Source organism: Bos grunniens, chromosome 4, assembly GCF_055505025.1.
Source record: "Bos grunniens cultivar Pamir isolate PY7600 chromosome 4, Bosgru_T2T1.0, whole genome shotgun sequence".
NCBI lineage: Eukaryota > Metazoa > Chordata > Mammalia > Artiodactyla > Bovidae > Bos > Bos grunniens.
This window is the reverse complement of record NC_141168.1, coordinates 90,312,122-90,336,353: the sequence shown is the minus strand read 5'-3', so window position 1 is coordinate 90,336,353 and position 24,232 is coordinate 90,312,122. Positions and strand designations below refer to the sequence as shown.

General features: G+C 39.5%; 1 long non-coding RNA gene across 6 annotated transcripts in view; it reads left to right on the top strand.

Moving 5' to 3' along the window:
• Positions 1-1,292: 1,292 nt before the first annotated feature.
• The window catches only part of LOC147374513 (uncharacterized), a 242,567-nt gene continuing 219,627 nt past the window's right edge, over positions 1,293-24,232 (top strand). For 3 of the 6 annotated variants that reach the window (XR_015162846.1, XR_015162844.1, XR_015162842.1), the window contains exon 1: positions 1,309-1,691. This is a non-coding gene — a long non-coding RNA (uncharacterized LOC147374513). Of the gene's footprint in view, positions 1,692-24,232 lie in introns of all 6 variants that reach the window. The other 3 variants (XR_015162847.1, XR_015162843.1, XR_015162845.1) reach the window with 2 other exon arrangements.

The following is a 24,232-nucleotide window of genomic DNA, read 5'->3' as shown; positions in this document are numbered from 1 at the left end:
AATTGCTGTAATTTGTTGGGTAAGTTTTACCTATAACACAAATCACAATTTAAAATTGTGATTGTGTCAATAAGTCACTATTTTGTTTCACTCATCCATCCATTCAATGTATATGTGAAGTACCTCTATGTACTAGAAATTATGCTAAGTGCTAAGGACACCAAGACTTTTAATTAAAGTCAGTAATCCTTATTTAAGTAGGATAGGCCAGAGGAGGCAATGGCACCCCACTCCAGTACTCTTGCCTGGAAAATCCCATGGACAGAGGAGCCTGGTAGGCTGCAGTCCATGGGGTCGCTAGGAGTTGAACTCGACTGAGCGACTTCACTTTCACTTTTCACTTTCATGCATTGGAGAAGGAAATGGCAACCCACTCCAGTGTTCTTGCCTGGAGAATCCCAGGGACGGGGGAGCCTGGTGGGCTGCGGTCTCTGGGGTCGCACAGAGTCGGACACGACTGAAGCGACTTAGCAGCAGCAGCAAGTAGGAGAGGCATAATAACTTTCCAGATTAGATGAAAACCAGCTGTGATGGAAAATGTGGCTGGCACTCAGCATCCATTTTAACCTCCTTCTGCTGAGCCTTTTTAAAAAAATTATTTATTTTTAATTGGAGGATAATTGCTTTACAATGTTCCGTTGGTTTCTGCCATACATCAATATGAATCAGCCATACGCACACAGATATTCCCTCCCTCTCGAATCTCCCTCCCACCTCCCACCCCATCCCACCCCTCTAGGTGGTCACAGAGCACCAGGCTGAGCTCCCTGTATTATACAGAAACTTCCCATTAACTATCTATTTTACATATGGTAATGTATATATTTCTGTGATACTCTTTCAATTCATCCCACCCTGTCCTGGCCCTGCTGTGTCCATAAGTCTGTTCTCCATGTCTGAGTCTTTATTCCTGCCCTGAAAATAGCTTCATCAGTGTCATTTTTCTAGATTGCATCTATATGCATTAATATACAATATTATAACTGTTTTTCTCTTTTTTATTTACTTGACTCTGTACAACAGGCTCTAGGTTCATCCACCTTACTAGAACTGACTCAAATTTGTTCCTTTTTATGGATGAGTAATATTCTATTATATATTTGTACCACAACTTCTTTATCCATTCATTTATAGATGGACATCCAAGTTGTTTCCACGTCTTGGCTACTGTAAATAGTACTGCAATAAACACTGGTGTACATGTGTGTTTTCCAATCATAGTTTTCTCAGGCTATATGCCCCATAGTGAGTCCTAAGCCTTTTTGTACTACCAGCAGCTGGGAGACTAGATGCCTTGCTTCCCAGAATCCCTTGCTGCTGGACGCCTGCGTGCGGACTAGACGCTCTTCCCCGAGACTTGGGGGAGGCAGCCGGCAGAGGGAGCCATTTTCCTACAGCTTTACTGGTTTCTCCGGGGCAAGTGCCGTCCTGGAGATGTTGGTTTTCCTGTAGCGGTTTTTCAGTGACCAGCCGCTAGCATTATGAATGCTGAGACGAAAATGCAATAGTGGTGGCAAGCAACCGTTTCCTGACCCTGAGCTAAAAGTTCCAGTTAATAAATTCAGTGGATTCTCCACCTTCCTGATTGCGGCAGAGCAGGCCCCTAATGGGCAGTTTTTGAGGTGTGTTTCTGAGAGCCATTCCTGAACAACCAGTGGGAAGCCCCTGTCTCCAGCCCTTACAGCAGTTTTGTAAGTAATTAATTCCCTGAATTCTGCTTTAAATATCCTGCTTTAAATAGCCAGGTTTTGTTCCCCGCAGCAAAACTTGAACTTTAAAACAAAACCACAGGAAACGTGCACCGTATTGGAGGCCTCAAGGAGCAGCCCGTCTCCCGCTTTAGGTGCTTGTGGGCTCTGAGTCCTGTGAGGCAGATGAAAGTCAACAAGGTCGGCTTTGCCGCGGGAGTCGTGTCCCTTGTCCTTCAGGCACTGGAGGGGGCTTTGCGAGTTTTGTGCTGGGCAGCGACATGCCGGTGAGACCTTGGGAAACAGAGACTATACTCTCTTCATCTTTGTATCCTCTGTCTAGCGGAGTGCCTAGGGCATATCAGCCCTTGATAAAGATTAGATTCTAAAGGAGGAAAGTAGTGCTCTAGGCTGGAGAAGGCAATGGCACCCCACTCCGTACTCTTGCCTGGCAAATCCCATGGACGGAGGAGCCTGGTGGGCTGCAGTCCATGGGGTCGCTAGGAGTCGGACACGACTGAGCGACTTCACTTCCACTTTTCACTTTCATGCATTGGAGAAGGAAATGGCAACCCACTCCAGTGTTCTTACCTGAAGAATCCCAGGGACAGGGGAGCCTGGTGGGCTGCCATCTCTGGGGTCGCACAGAGTCGGACACGACTGAAGCGACTTAGCAGCAGCAGCAGCAGTGCTCTAGGTGCATTTGTTAGAACTAGAGAGCAGAGGCAGGGAGCCATGGGAATTATGTGGGAATAAAGTTAAAGGAGCCTGGAAGAGCATGCTGAGGATTTGAAGCAGAACTCAACAAGCACTAAGGGACTGTATCAGTCAGAATTCAAAGAGAAGCAAACCCAGTAGGAGATATATATATGTGTATATATATATGTGTATATATATATAGTATGAAGTTTACTGCAAGGAATTGACTTAGGCAGGTGTAGGGGTTGGGAGGGACAAGCCTGAAATTCTCAGGGCAGATGGTCAGGCTGGAGCTCTTAGGTCCACAGGTGAAATTTCTTCTTCAGAGAAGCCTCTGCTCTTAAGGCATTTTAGCTGATTGAATCAGGCCCACTCAGATTTTATAGAATCTTTCTTAAAGTCAACTGGTTAAGGATTTAAATCACATGTATAAACACCTACAAAACACCTGGATTAGTGTTTGATTGAATAACCGTGGGAGCGATAGCCTAGCCAAGTTGACACACTATAAAAAGACCATCCACCAGTGACCCACTGAAGCGAGGAAATAATAGAAAAGGGTGAGGAAGAAGTCAGAGGTAGCAAGTCCATCTACTCCTTTGATGCCCTAGCATGCAGATAGGAAATGCTTAAAGCGCACTGGGGTAGCAACCTGTTCAACTGCATGAGACTGATGGAGGTGCTTTACAGTTGAATTTATTAATAAGCAGAAAAGCTTCTCCCTTAAGATGAAAGTAACTCATTAATTTATTATCCGAACTGGGACCATATTGAGAATAAAAAGGCGTTCTGTTAATGATTATGTCAGGAAAACTAGCAAAAACCAGGACGGTCCCAGGCAAAACAGAGCTCATGGTCCGTCCCCTCATTCAGCCAGAGAAGCTTTGAGTCCTCCTTTGAACCCAGCTCTCAAGGTTTCTTCAGTATATGTAGATGTACAGTGTCCCTCCTACCCACTTTTAATATTGCAGTGGGGAAAATAAACACAGAGTTTTGTTAAGTTTGTTAAAATTCACATGGAGCAATTTATTAATACTGAAAGATCATTTAAAAAGCAAGATTTTTGTTTTCCTTGAATGAACCAATTTTTGAGAGGATTATCTTAATAAACATTAATGGATACAAATTGTGAGCAATTAATGGCTCAACATACCATCCATGCCAAGTGATACAGTGATGTTACAGTAAAAGACCCCAGTGCATAACAGTTAGGAGCTTGACTTTGGAGTAAAATTGTTTTTGATTCATGTCCCAGTTACTTTGTTATTGATTATGTGAATTTGAACAAGTTGCTTATTCTCCTCTCTCAGTCTCAGTTTCCCTACCTGTTAGATGAGGATAAAGATAAAGCTCCTATCATGGGAGCATGTAAGGATTAAATAAAACAATCCATGTTAAAAATGCTTGGCACAGTGCCTGGCACATAATAAATTTTCTATAACCACACATTATTACTGTAATACAGCTATGCAGTCTTTGAACTGAAATATCAAATAAGATTTATTTCAGGCAACACAATAAAATGCTACCCATGTATTTATTTTTAGGACTATTTGCTAGGGTTTTATTCCTGTTTAATAGCATGTCCATTTCAATTATATAATACTTGTGGCAACACCATACTGTGTCTGGAAATTTCCATATGACAAACCCCCTCCTGGAGCAATATTAGGCATCATATTATCCACATCTTCAGAAACTTTTTCATAAATGTGATTCTTATCCATGAAGTGTAATTATTGAATACAGCTTTGTTTGTGAGATTTCTGCTGAGAGACAAACTAGCAAAGCATAGGACTGTTCAACCTTACTAGAAATGATGGGGAATAAAAGCTTTCCCACTATGCTTTGTAGTTTATGAGACTATCTCCAGGTAATTCATTAGTTATAAAGTGACATGAAAATCAATTAATTTTAATGGTGGATAACAGATTATGGTATTTAATAGTTCATCTAATTTCATGAGGCAAAGTGAATTAGACAATGCAGTGTAAATCTAATAAGAGTTGTGAGAGCTCATTTGACTGTCAAATGCAAATATGAATGTGTGTGTCAGGAATTGGATAAAAAACTAAAGCATTCTATACAAACACTATACACTTTATATACAGTTTTAAGTTAGAAGCCTTAAGAAATGTAAGACACTGTTCTGCTTTAGCTTGCTCTTAGAACTTATTTATTAAGCACTTACTATCTAATCTATGGTGTCTGCTAAAGAAGAAAGCCCAGAAAGATACATGCATCCCTCTCATCTTTTTTTTTTCCTTTTTAACTATAAGTAGAATAACTTAGAAATATTGGTGGTAAAAAGTTCTTCGTGAAAGGCTGTTTATGAATAATTGAAATGATGGAATACCAGGCTGTTGATGAGTTCTATTCCTCTGTGTGATATTAAAAATAGCTAATTTTCTCTAAAAACGTTTTTTTATTGTTCTTAAATAAGTCCATTTAAACTCAGAAACAGAGCCAGTTCTTCATAATATTTAGCACAGCTGAGACTTTGGGTGAATAACTGCTTCCTTGCCCCATGAAACTCAGTTTACAGCCGGTTTCCATTCCCCAGTAGAACAGAATGTACAAAGGCAGACTTGCTAGAAAGTTTCTTTTTAAAATGTTGTTAAATTATTTCTTTGAAATAGTTTTTGCTTTACAGTAAAGGAATAGGAGGTCACAGTTGCCTGGTTTCTGTTGATTCTCCTAGTTAATAAAGAGTTAAACAGTGAAGTGTGGACTTTTATTTTTATTTTTTTTAAGGCATTTTGAAGGTACTGGAGAGGGAAGGCCTGGTCCTAAGTGGTCATGTGGCTACCGCCATTCATCTTGGTAGTGACTATCTGTCAAAAGTGGCAAGAGTCCCTGTTAACAGCCCTGACCTGAGCAGTAATGAAGGGAGAGTGCACGGCAAAGTGTCCATTATCAGCAGGTCGGGAGCAGTAAATTGGAGCAGTTTGCTTCAATCTTGCTGCAAGTTGAAATGTAAGATAGGTGGGGATCAGCAAGAGGCAATTTTATCCTATGATCATTTTTGTCAGATCGCATCAAAGTGGCAACTTAGTTCGATGCATGATTTCAATTAACCAACTCTGGACGTAATGCTTCCACTGCCAGGGGAAGCTCTTTTCTGAGCCTGGGTTCCTCATTATTTCTTATTTCAACCCACCTGGGTATCCACAGGTGAAAGGAACTGTGAGGTTAGAGAAAGGAAGTGACATGTATGGATGACAGCCACTCCCCCAGACCTCGCCTCTGGGCAGCAAGCATCACGGTGTCTGGGTAGCTCTAAGTGCTACCTTGCTTATCTGCAAATTTCCTAACTCATAAATCTGTTTTTAATGACCTTCAACTCTGGATTTTAAATATGTTGAACTTGCATGCTGTTTACCCTTTAACAAAAGGATTAGTCTTTTGCATGACAGTTTTAGGGAGAGTCAGGTCACAAAGATCTGTACTTGTGCTAAGTCACATGAAGTTACTCATAAGCACAAAACAAGTGAAGTGAATGTGAAGCTGAAGACTGAAGCTTTGTTAATTCTTAGCTCCCTGAGAAGTATTTCCTACATGGCCTAAGTGAATACTGGGTTCAGTGATTGTATGGAACATATGCATATGTATATAAGGAAAGCCATGTCTGCTCTCAAGGAACCCACAGTTCAGGAGAAGTAAGACATACACAAACAGCTACAATAAAAGTAGGAAGTTCCATAAGAGGGAAGCAAGATCCTATAGGAATTTAGAGAAAGATCACTTTTTGGTTGGTGAAGTAAGGGCAAACACCAAAAAGATAAACATTTAAACTGGGTCTCAGTAGTTGGGTGGTATTTATTTCTATAGGAGCCTAACAAATTACCATACATTTAGCTGCTTATAGCATGACCAGTTTATTAGCCCACAGTTTCTGTGGGTTAGGACCAGGGTTAGCTGAGTCCTTAGTTCAGAATCACACTAAGCTGAAATCAAGGTGTTAGCCTGGGCTTGAGTCTCATCTGAGGCTTGGGTCCTTTAGCTCAGGCAGGTTGTTGGCAGAATTCAACTCCTTGCAGTTAAAGGACTTACTCCCTGCTCTCTCACTGGCTGCCAACTGAGGGTGCTCCTCATCTCTTAGAGGCTACTCACCATTCTCTGCCATGTGGTTTCCTCTTCAACATGAATATGCTCCTTCAAGACCATCAAGGTGTGCTTAAGAATGGCCCAGCCCCTCCTAAGCACTCACCTGATTAGGTCAGCTCCACCAAGATGATCTATCTCCCTATTGATTAGCTCAGAGTCAACTGATGACTAACCTAACCAACCACAGGAGTGACATGCCAGCATATTCACAGGTTCTGTGAGGTGGAGGGGGCTGTACAAGTATGTATTCAAGAGATGAGCATCTGGGAACCATCTGGCATGGTACTGTAGAAAGAACAGTTTTTGAGAAAAAGGAAGGGGCTAGGAAGGAAGCATTAAGGATGTTTGTGAACAGGTAGAAAAGTTATGACCAACCTAGACAGCGTATTAAAAAGCAGAGACATTACTTTGCCAACAAAGGTCCGTTTAATCAAAGCTTTGGTTTTTCCAGTAGTCATGTATGGGTGTGAGAGTTGGACTATAAAGAAAGCTGAGCGTCAAAGAATTGATGCTTTTGAACTGTGGTGTTGAAGAAGACTCTTGAGAGTCCCTTGGACTGCAAGGAGATCCAACCAGTCCATCCTAAAGGAAATCAGTCCTGAATATTCATTGGAAGGGTTGATGCTGAAGCTAAAACTCCAATACTTTGGCCACATCATGCGAAGAATAGATTCATTTGAAAAGACCTTGATGCTGGGAATGATTGAAGGCGGGAGAAGGGGACGACAGAGGATGAGATGGTTGGATGACATCACCAACTCAGTGGACATGAGTTTGATCAAGTTCCGGGAGTTGGTGATGGACAGGGAAGGTTGGCATGCTGCAGTCCATGGGGTCGCAGAGACGGACACAATTGAGCGACTGAACTGAACTGAATGTGTTAGTTTTCTCAACTGAATCAAAAAATGGAGGTGACTGGGGAATATTGGCCTGGAAAGGGATTTTAGATTAAGTCCATGAAGCATCTTAAATTTCAGAGTGCAAACTCACCAAAGGTTTATAAGTGGTGATGTAATTATCATTATGATTTTTAAGAAGGTGATTCCTGGGTACAGGGCAGATTGAAAGAGAAAGCGCTGTATGAGAAGGGGTTGTCTCTCTCTGTACAAGCATGGAGGTTCTTAGGGCAGTGTCTTGCTGCTGTAGCCTCAAGTAGAACATAGCAGGTGCCCATCACATATTTGTCAAATGAACAAATGAGTGTGACAGGACAGGGCACAATTGTCGTAGTCTGGGTGAGCAATATTAAGGGAGGAATTAGAGACAGCAGTGCAAAGAGAAAGGGGGAGGGTGTATTGAAGAGATATTGCAGAGCAATAAGCAATGGAATTTATAACCTATGGAGCAGGAGGAAAAGAGAAATCAAAACTGATATCAGTTTGGTTTTTTCTTTAGGTGTCATTACCAAAAATTCATTGCCAAGACACTTTCCCTGTTTTCTTCCAGGTGTTTTATGGTTTCCAGTGTTACATTTAAAGTAACCATTTGATTTAATTTTTTTTTAAATTTTATTTTATTTTTAAACTTTACAATATTAGTTTTGCCAAATATCAAAATGAATCCGCCTCAGGTATACATGTGTTCCCCATCCTGAACCCTCCTCCCTCCTCCCTCCCCATACCATCCCTCTGGGTCATCCCAGTGCAACAGCCCCAAGCATCCAGTATCGTGCTTCGAACCTGGACTGGCAACTCGTTTCATATATGATATTATACATGTTTCAATGTCATTCTCCCAAATCTTCCCACCCTCTCCCTCTCCCACAGAGTCCATAAGACTGTTCTATACATCAGTGTCTCTTTTGCTGTCTCATATACAGGGTTATTGTTACCATCTTTCTAAATTCCCTATATATGCGTTAGTATACTGTATTGGTGTTTTTCTTTCTGGCTTACTTCACTCTGTATAATAGGCTCCAGTTGCATCCACCTCATTAGAACTGATTCAAATGTATTCTTTTTAATGGCTGAGTAATACTCCATTGTGCATATGTACCATAGCTTTCTTATCCATTCATCTGCTGATGGACATCTAGGTTGCTTCCATGTCCTGGCTATTATAAACAGTGCTGCGATGAACATTGGGGTACACGTGTCTCTTTCCCTTCTGGTTTCCTTAGTGTGTATGCCCAGCAGTGGGATTGCTGGCTCATAAGGCAGTTCTATTTCCAGTTTTTTAAGGAATCTCCACACTGTTCTCCATAGTGGCTGTACTAGTTTGCATTCCCACCAATGGTGTAAGAGGGTTCCCTTTTCTCCACACCCTCTCCAGCATTTATTGCTTGTAGACTTTTGGATCACAGCCATTCTGACTGGCGTGAAATGGTACCTCATTGGTTTTGATTTGCATTTATCTGATAATGAGTGATGTTAAGCATCTTTTCATGTGTTTGTTAGCCATCTGTATGTCTTCTTTGGAGAAATGTCTATTTAGTTCTTTGGCCCATTTTTTGATTGGGTCATTTATTTTTCTGGAGTTGAGCTGGAGGAGTTGCTTGTATATTTTTGAGATTAGTTGTTTGTCAGTTGCTTCATTTGCTATTATTTTCTCCCATTCTGAAGGCTGTCTTTTCACCTTGCTGATAGTTTCCTTTGATGTGCAGAAGCTTTTAAGTTTAATTAGGTCCCATTTGTTTATTTTTGCTTTTATTTCCAATATTCTGGGAGGTGGGTCATAGAGGATCCTGCTGTGATGTATGTCAGAGAGTGTTTTGCCTATGTTCTCCTCTAGGAGTTTTATAGTTTCTGGTCTTACGTTTAGATCTTTAATCCATTTTGAGTTTATTTTTGTGTATGGTGTTAGAAAGTGTTCTAGTTTCATTCTTTTACAAGTGGTTGACCAGATTTCCCAGCACGACTTGTTAAAGAGATTGTCTTTAATCCATTGTATATTCTTGCTTCCTTTGTCATAGATAAAGTGTCCATACGTGCGTGGATTTATCTCTGGGCTTTCTATTTTGTTCCATTGATCTATATTTCTGTCTTTGTGCCAGTACCATACTGTCTTAATAACTGTGGCTTTGTAGTAGAGCCTGAAGTCAGGTAGGTTGATTCCTCCAGTTCCATTATTCTTTCTCAAGATAGCTTTGATTTAATTTTTATGAGTGGTGTAAGATAGAGATCTAGTTTTATTCTTCTACATGTGAATATCCAGTTTTCCTAGCCCTGTTTATTGAATAAATACTTGTCTTTGTTGTATATTCCTGGCTATTTTGTCAAATATTTTAAGTCTTTGAATTAAAGGATATGCACAGGTATAGACAGGTAGATAAATGTTGCTTATCAGTGGCATATGTATATTTAAAATTAATATATGTAAATAACTTGGAAAAATTCATAAGTGACAACCAAGATTGTTGAAGAAAAACAAGATAGCTTTCATCAGAAAAGATTAAAGTATTTGAACCATTTAGTCATAAAAGCTTAGAGCAGGAGGTACCTTACGTGCTATCCACCGAACCTTTTAACTAGTGAGGACTCACAGTACCCTCTGTGCGTGATCATTCTGTCTTTGCTTAAACAATTTCAGAGACCAAGAAGCCACTGGATTTTTAGACAGCCTGTTTAAGTTTTAGGCAGCTTTGTTATTACATCTTTACCATGTGTCAAAATATGCCTTCTTATGATTTATTTCCACTGCTCATAGCCTACTCTTTGGAGCAATGCCCAACAGACACAATATTCCTTCACATGACAGCACTTCAGACCAACTAAGTCCCATTTCTTGTGAGGAATGCATTCCCAAGGACCTTGCATATTCGAAATTCATGAAAACTGAGGCCAATTCTGAAAAGGTTTGTATGTGTGTGTGTGTTAGTTGCTTAGTCATGTCCGACTCTTTGCAACCCCATAGACCGCAGCCCACCAGGCCCCTCCATCCATGGGATTCTCCAGGCAAGAACACTGCAGTGGCTTGCCATTTCCCTCTCCAAAAGAAACTATGGAAAGAAAGAAAGTGAAGTCGCTTAGTCGTCTCCAACTCTTTGCGACCCCCTGGACTGTAGCCTACCAGGCTCCTCCATCCATGGAATTTTCCAGGCAAGAGTACTGGAATGGATTGCCATTTCCTTCTCCAGAAAAGGTTGGTATTTATTCTAGTTTTCTGGCTAAAGTGGTGCTTCTGTGTGGCAATAAGAGAAGTACACAATTCACTATTTGAACTTGTCTAATTCCTGATTAATTTTTAATTGAGGAGAATTGCCTTTGGAGATAAAGGGGAGCTATTTCAAATTCCCCTAGAAAGGCAGAGAACTGTATTTGAAGAAAACTGTCATTTCTCCAAGGCTTTTCTTTCCATACTCCCTCAACATATGGAAACAGCAATATATTAGTCTACTAAAACAGTCCATGATGCCTTCATCCCTAGAGATGGAGGCAATTTAAGAACAGGCAAATTAACTCTCTTGAAGGATCAAGAATTTGCATATTCAGAGGCTGAGAAGTAAACCAGATGACCCACTGAAGTTCTTTAGCACTGATGGCATTCTGATTTTTGCTCTTCAATCCCAGGTTTCTTAAATGTAACACTGCTTCCACACAACTATTTCCAATGGTAGGTATAAGGCATATCCAACAAAATATAAACTTAAAATACAGATTGGCAAAAGAGAGTAGCATTGATTTTTTTTCAGTATATTTAGGTGTATGCATAATATGTATTGTCCAATATCCAGAAGTCATTTATTTGCTTTAAGTCTTCAACTTGGCATGAACCTGTGTTTGAAAACCACTACCTGTGTTTGAAAATACAATTTTTATTTACATATTGTTATATATCACCATAGAACTCATGGATTTTTTGCATGTGTAACATTCAGGCTATGGTTTTTCCAGTAGTCATGTATGGATGTGAGAGTTGGACTGTGAAGAAGGCTGAGCGCCAAAGAATTGATGCTTTTGAACTGTGGTGTTGGAGAAGACTCTTGAGAGTCCCTTGGACTGCAAGGAGATCCAACCAGTACATTCTAAAGGGGATCAGCCCTGGGTGTTCCTTGTAAGGAATGATGCTAAAGCTGAAACTCCAGTACTTTGGCCACATCATGCAAAGAGTTGACTCATTGGAAAAGCCTCTGATGCTGGGAGGGATTGGGGGCAGGAGGAGAAGGGGACAACAGAGGATGAGATGGCTGGATGGCATCACTGACTCGATGGACGTGAGTCTCAGTGAACTCTGGAAGTTGGGGCTGGACAGGGAGGCCTGGCATGCTGTGATTCATGGGGTCGCAAAGAGTCGGACATGACTGAGCTACTGAACTGAACACTCAGTTTTCTTTCTCATGTGGCACTTAAGTACACAGAGAAATTTCAGAAACAAAAAGAAAAAAAACACTTTGTATAACACTTCATATAAAAGTTTCTAGCATTTTTCTTTTAAGAAATCAAACTTTTAAAATCAACTAACTGAAGCCCTGAGTGACTGATACTCACAACTGAAGCCCTAACCCCATCTTTTTTTGCTGTTTTGTTCTTTTCAAACAAGGAGCAGTAATTGATGTTCAAAAGGACACTTTCCCCCTTTGAAAACTTTTTTTTGTCTTTGTACACACTGAAAATTCTCAGCAATAGACAGTTTTATGTTTAGACAGACTGAATTGTCTGAAAAATTGTGATGCAGCAACTGGGCTGAGAGAGAAGTGAGATGTTTCTTTTTTTATTTTATTTTATTTTTTAACTTTACAATATTGTATTGGTTTTGCCATATATCAAAATGAGTCCGCCACAGGTATACATGCGCTCCCCATCCTGAACCCTCCTCCCTCCTCCCTCCCTGTACCATCCCTCTGGGTCGTCCCAGTGCACCAGCCCCAAGCATCCAGTATCGTGCACCGAACCTGGACTGGCGACTCGTTTCATACATGATATTATACATGTTTCAATGCCATTCTCCCAAATCATCCCACCCTCACCCTCTCCCACAGAGTCCAAAATACTGTTCTATACATCAGTATCTCTTTTGCTGTCTCATATACAGGGTTATCATTACCATCTTTCTAAATTCCATATATATGCATTAGTATACTGTATTGGTGTTTTTCTTTCTGGCTTACTTCACTCTGTATAATAGGCTCCAGTTGCATCCACCTCATTAGAACTGATTCAAATGTATTCTTTTTAATGGCTGAGTAATACTCCATTGTGTATATGTACCACAGCTTTCTTATCCATTCATCTGCTGATGGACATCTAGGTTGCTTCCATGTCCTGGCTATTATAAACAGTGCTGCGATGAACATTGGGGTACATGTGTGCCTTTCAATTCTGGTTTCCTTAGTGTGTATGCCCAGCAGTAGGATTGCTGGGTCATAAGGCAGTTCTATTTCCAGTTTTTTAAGGAATCTCCACACTGTTCTCCATAGTGGCTGTACTAGTTTGCATTCCCACCAACAGTGTAAGAGATGTTTCTTTATGTCTGATCCTCTCTAACAGGAAGACAAGAAAAAAGTTGAAATTATTCTCCAAATATGAAAGCTATCTGTCAAAATATTACTTGTTGAAATGATTATTATTTAAATTTATCAACCCAATAGCATCTGCAAAATGAGAGGAAGAGGGTTAAGAAGAAATGTTCTTAAGATCTCTTGGTAGCTGATGTGTCCTTAGCTCTCAACAGTTGCTCCCCAGATGTTAAATAGCAGGTTCTCATTTTCGAAGTCTATACAAATAATTAGTAAGCTGTGGAAAAGACTGGGGCAACTCCTGTCTTTCTCACTAATTTAGTTAGCCTTGTTCTGGACTCTTATCTGTACTACCCAACCAAGTACAAAACTGTGAAAATAGAGTCCTTTGGAAAAAGAAAGTTTGAAACACAAGGCGGTTGCTAGAGCTCATGAGACTATGAGAATAACCAGCGGTGTGAAGTCTCTGGGCTTCCCAGGTGGCTCAGTGGTAAAGAATCTGCCTGCCAGGCAGGAGACATAGGAGATGCGGGTTCTATCCCTGCGTCAGAAAGATCCCCTGGAGAAGGAAAGGGTAACCCACTCCAGTATTCTTGCCTGGGAAATCCCATGGACAGAGGAGCCTTGTGGGCTACAGTCTATGGGGCCAGTCATACACGACTGAGCTACTAAGTGCTGAACTCTACTGTGAGATCTCTGAGAAAAGAGAAGGAAGGAGAACTAGAGCACATCTCAACTCACTGGTCTTTGAAAAGAGGAGGGAAAATGAGGTTGGAATCAGAGGTGGGTTTTACAGATGAGAAGATGAAGGAATTCCCTTCTGGTGATTTCTATTTTTGACAAACAGAAATTTAACACCCGAAGACTTTTATATTAACCAAATTCATAGGCCAAGGACAAACTACCCTCCTTTAACACACACACACACACACACACACACACACACACACACAATCAACATGGTCAAGGTCATAGAAAAGAAGATAGAGGGAGAAATGACTGGCTTATTTCATGAGGAATCCAATATTTATAACAGCAGCAACCATAGGAGTGACTATTGCCAACTACAAATTGGCACTTACCATGGGCACTTGGTATCTACCTCTACACAAATTAAATCGTGCTGCTGCAGCTGCTGACCTTCATTAACCGCCTGAGATGAGTTCAAGGTAGAGAGCAGAAGTATGAGGCGTTCTGTGTTGTGAGGAGGGGTGAGGGGACTGGCAGAACAGGTCTTCATATAGATATTTTCAGGAGCCAATTTTATGAGCCCAATTCTTGTATCTCCCCATATCTGGAGGAGGGAATGGAAACCCAGTCCAGTATTCTTGCCTGGAGAATCCCATGGACAGAGGAGCTTGGTAGGCTAGTCCATGGGGTTGCAGAGCAGACACAACTGAGCAACTAACACTATGTCTAGAAAAGCACTAACATCTTTTTTGGTGAAGATTGTTCCTCATGACTAGCAATAAGCTTCATGAGACTAGTAGAAACCTGGAAAAATATGGGCTTGACTGCATGTATTTTTCCTTCACCAAAATCACATATATGGTGACCTTTACCCCCTGCCTCTTTGGAGCAGTTTCTCAGAGCTGCTTGAGGTACTCTCTCCCGGACTGGTCCACATTTTGCCTCAAATAAAGCTTAACTTGCAATTCTCACATTATGCATTTTTTTAAGTCGACCCTATTGATGAATCAGGACTGAATTTGATTCCGTAAAGTCCATTCTAAAGACTCAAGATAGTTTTTGCCCCAAATTAGTTGCAGACAAGGCTTTAAAAAATCTACCATTAGGAGGGCTTCCCTGGTGGTCCAGTGGTTAAGAATCCACCTTGCAAAACAAGGGACACCAGTTCAATCCCCTGGTCTGAGAAAATCCCACATGCCTCAGGGCAACTGAGCCTGGTACTCTGGAGCCCCCAAGCTACAACTACTGAAACCCATATGGCACAGAACCTGTGCTCCTCAGCAAGAGAAGCCACTAAAATGAGAAGCCTGCACACGTTAGCGAAGAGTAGTCCCCGCTCACCACAGCTAGCAAAAGCCTGCGTACAGCAGTGAAGACCCGGTGCAACCAAAAAGAAAAATTAAAAAATGTCAACCGAAGGAAGCAGGTTGATTATTTAGTGCCTGTCCTGAGATAGGACTGGAAGGGGATGAGCTTTGTAGCTAATATGGAAAGTAAAATTTTTAACTTCAGTTTCCTTTGCATTCTTTATAATGATGTATAAATCAGAAACAGCTGAATTAAGCAGGCAATGCACAGCAGTTGAATACAATGATTAATGGTACCTACACAGTAATTTATGGGAAAATGCTATTAAGCTCAGATATTATACATAGTATAGTTCAATACATGTGTACGATATCACCTTAAACAAACCGAATTTGCATTACCTATTTTTCTCCATGTTATCAACCTTAGTGGATAGACTCTTGACCATCTCTGTTAACAGACATGCTTCATCTCAGTTGTGCATATCTGATGATATTTCTTACACTATCAAAATGTTTAGCAGTCTTATGATGGAAAGGGAGAAAGGCTTTAAGGTATTTAAAATACATTCAAATACTTTTTATATAGCTTCATTCTTTTATGTGCCCAATTCAAAATTCAAAGACTGTATATATATGTGAGTATATGCATTTTGAGGTAAAAAAATTACCAATGAAAGTATAGAATTAAAAATAACTGAAAATAGTTTATACACTGCTGCCTGTTTCTATACCAATTTTTAAAAACCTTTACTAGTTTTAATATTTACTTTATGCCCTTTAAAGGACTCAAATTCATAATATACAAAGAAGTTTATGTGATATATAGAGCAGAGCCATAAACCATATTTTATGCATAACAGTGATTAAATACACGGTTGATATATTTCACAAAGATGGAAACCATGTCAAAAGGTTTACATTTTGATAACTTTCCTTTTGGGGGGCATTTCTAAATTATTTAAGTTGAAGAATAAAATGACTTGTTTGTGAATTTGCATGATCTTTTTAATCATCTTTAGGTAATGCTGATATGGCAAAGACACTAAATTACAGGCAGCAGTGGGAATCTGCTGGATAAAAAAGCACAGACTCGTTTTGTATATGGGTCCATGAGGAATATTCTGTTCAAGGAGTGGAGACATAAGAAAATTACCTAACTCATGAACCACACATTAAGAGCGTAGTCAGCTATTGTAAATGCGTATCCAACAACAAACCATTATATATCTTTGGCTTAATTATATGTGCTTATTATACACCTGTACTGCAGAGTAGAGGCTGCTATTTGCATTACTTGTGGTTTTCTCTATCAAAACAGCGTTAGCATTATGAAGCTTATCAAGCTTATGTATGATTTCTCTGGCTTGAGTGTGTAAGTCCCTTTATTTTGTGCACAACCCAAACAAGATGAGGGGAACAAATGAAAAAATATTTTAATCATGTTTGTAAAGAATTTAAATGTAGGGAATTCATAGATGTGGACGAGCATTAGCAAAATCACTAAGCTTTTGTAAACCAACTTGATGTTTAGGAAGAAAGTTAAAAAGATAAATTCAGCATTTAATTTTTTCTCTAGAGTTCCATCATCCTAAAGGGTGTTAATTATTATGATATTGATGTTATTTACAAAATAGTGATAAATGTTAAACTAACAAATAATTTGTGATTTAGAGTTTTTACAACTCATGGTAAATAAACAGTCTAGGCACAATTATTCTGTATATTTAAGAGCATTTACTAATACATGGAGGTATTAAAACATTATGTAAAAATGTATATTTTAAAAGTAAAACATATATATATATTAAAAACAACCTCAAAAATAACTCTAAAGAGAATATTATGGAACATTTCATTTTTATACATTATCAAAACTTATTTTTACAAATTAGATTTCCCCTAAGGTTTTGGTATGTACTTGTTTTAAAAGCATCTCAGAGTCACTAATTAATCTTTTAACTTCACCACTGGCTATATTTAATCTTCCCATGTCTTTCCTTTACTTCTGTTTTGCGTCCTTTCCAAAGGAGAAAAGTGAGGTTACACTAAGGGAGATGACACATGTCCTGATGAACACAATCCTATTATCATGACAAAAATAACACCATTTCAGAGGAATAAACAACAAATGGTGCCCAATGCCCAGAGAAAATTAAAATTCTATTTGAAATTCCCACAGGGTCTAGTACCAATCCCACAGCTGAAGTTTGATAGTTTCTCAGGAAGGCAAAGCTTAGGAAAATAAGGGGTTTGAATCCATGAAAAATAATGGTAATAATAGCAAAAGGAGACAGAGAAGGAAATGGCACCCTACTCCAGTACTCTTGCCTGGAAAATCCCATGGAACGGAGGAGCCTGGTGGGCTGCAGTCCATGGGGTCGAGAAGAGTCGGACATGACTGAGTGACTCCACTTTCATTTTTCACTTTTCACTTTCACGCATTGGAGAAGGAAATGGCAACATGCTCCAGTGTTCTTGCCTGGAGAATCCCAGGGACGAGGGAGACTGGTGTGCTGCCATCTATGGGGTCACACAGAGTCGGACACGACTGAAGCGACTTAGCAGCAGCAGCAGCAAAAGGAGAAGGGCTCCATATTAATTGATTTATAGTAGACCCAAAGAAGGGATGGTAGTTTGGAAAAAATATGCCTTGTAATTTTAGTAGATACCTCTTAATACAGAATATAAATTGCATTTCTTAAAAACCACAGAAAATCTGCAAATAAATCTCTAGGAATGCCAGCAAGTTTCTAGAAACATAACTCCAGTAATTTTTATTTTAAAGACTAGGGTTAGATGTAAAGATAGCAAAAATTTCCCAGCTCTGCTGAAAGATCATATATTTCATATATTTATTAAATGTTCTATTACCCCTTCATTCACAAAAACCAGAGACACTAAAATAAATATGGTCAGTGTTCTATATTACAGTGTGTGCTCAGTCACATACAACTCTTTGTGACCCCATGGACTGTAGCTTGCTAGGCTAATCTGTCCATGGGATTTCCCAGGCAAGAATATTGCAGTGCGTTGCCATTTCTTTCTTCAGGGTATCTTCCTGACCCAGGGATCCAACCTGTGTCTCCTGCACTGGCAGGCAGATTCTTTACCTCTGAGCCACCTGGGCTTCCCAGCTAGCCTTTATTATTAATTGCTTAGTCACTCAGTCATGTCTGATGTTTTGCGACCCCATGGATTGTAGCCTGCGAGGGCTCCTCAGTCCATGGGATTCTCCAGGCAAGAACACTGGAGTGCATTGCCATTTCCTTCTCTATTATTATTAATTAAACTTTATTAATATTTATGTAGAGATGATTTTTTAACTCATTTACTTTAAAAATACTAATTTTTGTCCAATAATCACAGCAGTGTTTTCTCAGGAATTGCTTTTATGATAAAACTATCTGAGATGACCAGAACAATGAAGTAATCTTTTTTTTTTAGAATTTAGATTATCTCCACAATGTCTATTACATATTTTTGCAACTCAGCAAATTATTTCATTTCTCTCTCCCTAGTATGGAAATTTAATCTAGGTATTTATTTCATTTTCAGTAACCTATTTGAAGAAAGACTAACTACCGTTCAGTATACAGTATTACATTATGCATTCAAAACTGATACTATAAATTATGTAATCTAACAAAAAAATTATTAATGGTTTGTGTTGGGGGAGCCACCATGAAACCTCAACTGCCAGCAATGGAAGTAATTTTCTCTGTACCCATCAGGAAAGGGAAGGAACCCAGAGTGCCTGTGTTTAAACAGGTCCATGGCATGCATTCTCTTTCACACACATCACTGTTTATAAAGACAGCAGTAAGGCCCCAGGGCAAATTTCAAGTCTAACCATAGGCCACTTTTAAACATCAGTAAGCAGATAATTTAATTAAAATACAGCTCTTTAGTACTTTTGTGTTCAGGTCCATTTTAATAAGCAATTCATGACCACAAAATAAGGATAGGATTGTCATTTTACTGAATTTTGTAGATGACAGAATTTACCAGCTGTTTTTCTCTGCTATTCTTCTCTACTACTGCAGTGCTCTCCCCACAAATTGTATCATGATTAAAAGCAGTGAATGTAGATTCTAAAGCTTTTTAAGCTACTTTAATATCCCCGGAATTAGGGAAGGAATCCTGTAATCCCTCAGGTGAATCCTTCTGAAATTCTGTGTTGAAGAAAATGGATGCCTCCACTAGACACAAGAGTAGAATAAAGGAGAATCCTGGCCAAAGGCAGGATTCAGAGGCATACTAGGTCAACATGGACGTCCCTGAGGAAGGTGGGAACCTTGGGCTTGTTGGGCCATCCATCCATTTTGGGCACTTGTTTGGGTGATTTTTATCCCCTGCAGCACTTTTCAGCTCTAGGTTGAAAGAGCTGGTTAGGTTTCTTCAAAAATGGTAGAATAGAATAACTGCTGCAGTGGGCCTGGAGTCTAGGGTAAGTAGAAGAGTGCAGGGTTTGTGATAGACTTACAGGCTGGAGGCTGGAGAAGCAGAGCCTTTGAGGAAATCCACTGAGAGTACCCAGGTCCTCCCTCCCTTTGTATCATGTCCCCTAATTATGACAGTTGTCATAATTTAGTATTTCATGTCAAACAGTGTGAATCGTGGGGTAAATGTAGTATAATTCGTAGAACTCTGTTTTACAGAAAGTCTTTGATTTCTAAAAATATTTTACATAAAAATTATAGGAAAATTCATCATGAGGTTTTCAGTATGATTAAGACAAATCTGAATGTAATTTAATATAAAATAATAGGCTGAGCACCAAAGAATTGATGCTTTTGAACTACAGTGCTGGAGAAGACTTGAGAGTCTCGCGGACAACAAGATCAAACCAGTCACTCCTAAAGGAAAACAACCCTGAATATTCATTGGAAGGACTGATGCTGAAGCTCCGATACTTTGGCCACCTGATACGAAGAACTGACTCGTTAGAAAAGACCCTGATGCTGGGAAAGATTGAAGACAAGAAGAGAAGGGGATGACAGAGGATGAGATGGTTGGATGCATCACCAACTCAATGGAAATGAGTTTGGGCAAACTGTGGGAGATTGTGAAGGACAGGGAAGCCTGGCTTGCTGCAGTCCATGGGGTTGCAAACAGTCAGACACGACTGAGCAACTGAACAATAACGACAGTTCTCTAATATAATTTCTTGGATTTGTGCTCACAACAATTACTTTATGTCCTAGTCTCAGAAAAAAGATTTTATATTAAAGCATCCTGCCTACAATGAAGCTGAACTTTGTCATACCCTGTTTTCCAAATAGACTGTCTCAATTCTATTAGGAGTTTCCCTGTGGCTCGGATGGTAAAGAATATTCCTGCAATGCGAGGGACATGGATTGGATTCCTGGGTCAGGAAAGTCCCCTGGAGAAGAGAATGGCTACCCACTCCAGTATTCTTGCCTGAAGAATTTCATTGACCGGGGAGCCTAATGGGCTACAGTCCATGGGGTTGCAAAGAGTTGGACAGGACTGAGCAACTAACACTTTTTAAATTTTCAGTTCTATTAAAATAGTAGAGTGACTCATTTGTTTTGATTTATTTTTTATGTATTTCTTATATGAAGGATTAAATCTCCCTCACTATGGGATACTTTTGAATTTTTCATCTTTAAATTAATGTGTGAATACTTCCTCAAATTAATATGTAGGGACAATATTCTTAGGACTCAGGAATCTGCTCTCTCCTCTTCTATTTTACAAATTTAGTTTGATGCTATCATAGGTTCTTTCCAAAATGTGCTAAAGGAAAGTATTTGTTTTGTTCTGAGAATTTAGTATTTTTGGTACAAAGCAGAGAATTTCAAGTAGAATCCTTGTATCATTAATGAAAAGAAAACTGCTTTGCAATTTTAGCTTTCACATAGTGCTGCTAGTTATGAATTAGATGAATTATTATATGCTGAGTTTCATAATATGCATTGTCATTGGATTGTGCCCCCCAAAAAAGATACGTTTAAGTCCTAATTCCAGATATTTCTGAATCTGACCTTACTTATTAAATAGGGCCTTTTAACAATGTGTCCTAGGATGAAATCATAGTGGATTGAGATGGGCCTTAAATCCAACAACTGATGTCTTTTTTTTTTTTAGGAATTTTTAAAAATTGAAGTATAGTTGATTTACTTAAGTTCTTGCTATATAGTAAAGTGATTCAGTTATATATGCTTTTTTTATTTTTCCATTGTGATTTATCAAAGGATATTGAATAATAGTTAGTTGCCTGTGCTGTATAGTAGGACCTTCTATATATTAGCTTGTGTCTGCTAACCCCAAAGTCCTCCTTTATCCCCCCCAACACACACCCTCCTTCCCATGGCAGCTATTAAGTCTGACCTCCATGTCTGTGAGTGTTTCTGTTTTGTAGATAAGTTCATTTGTGTAATAGTTAGATTCCACATATAAGTGGTATCATATGGTATTTGCCTTTCTCTCTCTTGCCCCACTTAGTATCATTGTCTCTAGGTCCATTCATGTTGCTGCAGATAGCATTATTTCATTCTTTTTATGGCTGAGTAATATTCCATTGTATATATCTACATCTTCTTTATCCATTCATCTGTCAATGGACATTTAGGTTGTTTCCATGTCTTTGGCTTCCCAGGTGTTGCTAGTAGTAAAGAACCCACCTGCCAATGCAGATGTAGCAGATGTGGGTTCGATCCCTGGGTCAGGAAGATCCCCTGGAGAAGGAAATGGCAACCTACTTATTCTTGCCTTGAAAATCCCATCAACAGTGGGGCCTGGCAACCTACAGTCCATAGGGTTGCAAAGAGTCAGACATGACTGAAGTGACTTAGCATGCATGTCTTGGCTATTGTGAGTAGTGCTGCTGTGAACATCGGGGTGCATATATCTTTTTGAATTAGGATTTTTGTCTGGATAAATGCCCAGGAGTGGGATTGCTGGATCATATGGCAACTCTTTTGTTAGCTTTTTGAGGAACCTCCATACTGTTCTTCACACTGGCTTCACCAACTTATGTTTCCACCAACAGTGTAGGAAAGTTCCCTTTTCTCCATACCTGCTCCAGCATTTGTTGTTCATCAACTAGTGTCTTAATTTATAAGAGAAAGGAGAGAGAGGTTTGGATTCAGAGACCTGAGGACGCACACAGGGAAGAAGGCCATGTGGCAACTGAGCCAGAGACAGGAACGATGCAGCTATAAGCTAAAGAACACCAAGGAGTGCTGGCCACCACCAGAAGTTAGGACTAAGGCATGGACCAGATTCTCCCCTCAGAGTTTCCAGAAGGAACCAATTTTGTTGACACTTTGATTGTTGCACTTCTGGCCTCATAATTTGTAAAAGAGTAATTTTTTTAAAGCCACCTATGGCAACCCACTCTAGTATTCTTGCCTGGAGAATCCCAGGGACGGGAGAGCCTGGTGGGCTGCCGTCTATGGGGTCGCACAGAGTCGGACACGACTGAAGCGACTTAGCAGCAGTGCATTGATAATCTGTTATGGAAGCCCCAGGATATAAATACCTGCAGTACATATAAAATCTGTAAAACCATACTTAAGCTTGTTTTCTGGTGTAAAAAAAGTCAACATAAGCCAGGACTTACACCACTAGAAACATAGGTGGAAAACTGTGGGGTGGGTATCTGGTGACTTTTTTTTTAATGTGGACCATTTTTTCAAAAGTCTTTCATTGAATTTGGTTTTTTCTTAATGTATATATTTTATTGAAATATAGTTGACTTACGATGTTTTAGATGCACAGAACAGTGATTCAGTTATACACATATATTATTTTTGAAATTATTTTCCATTATAAGTTATTTCAAGATATTGACTATAATTCCCTGTGCTATACAGTAAATCTTTGTTGCTTGTTGCATATCTTTTTTAAAAAATTAGAAATCTAGCATTCTTTTCATACTAAGTTAAACAAGTAGAATCAAAATGTCATAAATGTTTTAGTTAGGCAAAAAATTCACATTTTCTAAAATACATATATTATACATATTATTTACATATATGTATTAAAAGCTTTTCTCCTACAGTTGATAAAAGCTTGAGAAAGAGCATAAAAAAAAGAAATGGAGGAATTGGAAAACAGACTAAATGAAATGGGAGCACTGAATATGAAATAGAGAAAGTAAAACAAACTAGATAAAAATAAAAGATCCTCATATAGTCCAGTTGTTATTAAACATGGCTGCTCATTACAGACATATCTGGAGCTCTGGAGAGAAAACAGCAAGACCTGGGCATTTGTATTTTTCCAAAAATTTCAAGATAATATTGATATGCATCTGGATTTTAAAAGGTTGAAAATGATGAGATGAGAATACCAGACCACCTGACTTGCCTCTTGAGAAATCTGTATGTAGGTCAAGAAGCAACAGTTAGAACTAAACATGGAACAACAGACTGGTTACAAATCGGGAAAGGAGTACATCAAGGCTGTATATTGTCACCCTGCTTATTTAACTTATATGCAGAGTACATCATGTGAAATGCTGGACTGGATGAAGCAGAAGCTGGTATCAAGATTTCCTGGAGAAATATCAATAACCCCGAATACGCAGATGACAGCACCTTTATGGCAGAAAGTGAAGAAGAACTAAAGAGCCTCTTGATAAAGTGAAAGAGGAGAGTGAAAAAGTTGGCTTACAACTCAACATTCAGAAAATTAAAATCATGGCATCTGGTTCCATCACTTCATGGCAAATAGATGGGGAAACAATGGTAACAGTGACAGACTTTATTTTGCGGGCCTCCAAAATCACTGCAGATGGTGACTGCAGGCATGGAATTAAAAGACACTTTCTCCTTGGAAGAAAAGCTATGACCAACCTAGACAGCATATTAAAAAGCAGAGACGTCACTTTACCGACAAAGTCTGCCAGTCAAAGCTATGGTTTTTCCAGTAGTCATGTATGGATGTGAGAGTTGGACTATAAGGAAAGCTGAGCGCCAAAAAATTGGTGCTTTGAACTTTGGTGTTGGAGAAGACTCTTCAGAGCCCCTTGGACTGCAAAGAGATCAAAACAAGTTAATCTTAAAGGAAATCCATCCTGAATATTCATTGAAAGGACTGATGCTGAAGCTGAAACTCCAATACTTTGACCACCTGATGCAAAGAACCAACTCATTGGAAAAGACTCTGATGCTGGGAAAGATTTAGGGCAGGAGGAGAAGGGGACGACAGAGGATGAGATGGTTGGATGGCATCACCAACACAATGGACATGAGTTTCAGTAGGCTCTGGGAGTTGGTGATAGGGAAGTCTGGCGTGCTGCAGTCCATGGAGTCACAAAGAGTTGGACACGACTGAGCGACTGAACTGAACTGAACAGGTTTTTCTATTAAATG